Source organism: Cystoisospora suis (assembly GCF_002600585.1).
Source record: "Cystoisospora suis strain Wien I chromosome Unknown contig_1965, whole genome shotgun sequence".
Taxonomy (NCBI): Eukaryota; Apicomplexa; class Conoidasida; order Eucoccidiorida; family Sarcocystidae; genus Cystoisospora; species Cystoisospora suis.
In genome coordinates, this window is record NW_027154764.1 from 1 (window position 1) to 683 (window position 683).

Below are 683 nucleotides of genomic sequence, written 5' to 3' on the forward strand. Positions count from 1 at the left end.
TCAAAGCGCGGGCGTTACACTGTCCCTACGTTCCGGGCAGGTCTACTCGGTCGATCCGCGATCAGGGTAGTATGCGTCTGCTTCTGCCCACAAAACATGAAGGTCGGCGATACGAGTGCGGTCCAAAAGCTCTTCACCAGAGCATAGTTCATGAAGGCCGTCCTGTCGCGGGGAGATGACAAGAGCGACGCTGGGCAGGACGGCTCTCTCTAACGCCGCTGTGAGCCGCTCTGCTGCCGCTTCGCTTCTAGTTCCTCGAACTTTCACTGCATGCGATGACTCACTTGAAATCGGCTACTCCGACACTGAGAACTTGGATTTTTCTTTTTCGCTTCCCCCTAGAACGGCAAGGAATTTTGAAGATTGATAGTGACAGAAAGAATGTCCTCGCTGGAGCTGATTGGAAAGTAGAATTCTGCTTTTTCCTTGGTCAGCCTGGGTTTATTAGGACGCATGCGGCTCTCTGTCCCGCTTGTGCACGTCCTTCGTCAGGCGGCCTTGTCGAAGGCATCTATTGGTCTTTTTTTCACGTGCTCACTTTTGCGGTCCGTTCTTCCGTACCAGGCTTCCCAGCAAAGCCGGTTTAGCCCGCGTGCGTCGACCGCTGCCCTTGCTTCGTAGCAGGAAACGTTCGACTGCACCGCACACCAGCCGTTCGTTCTGATTCTTCCGAACACAACTGT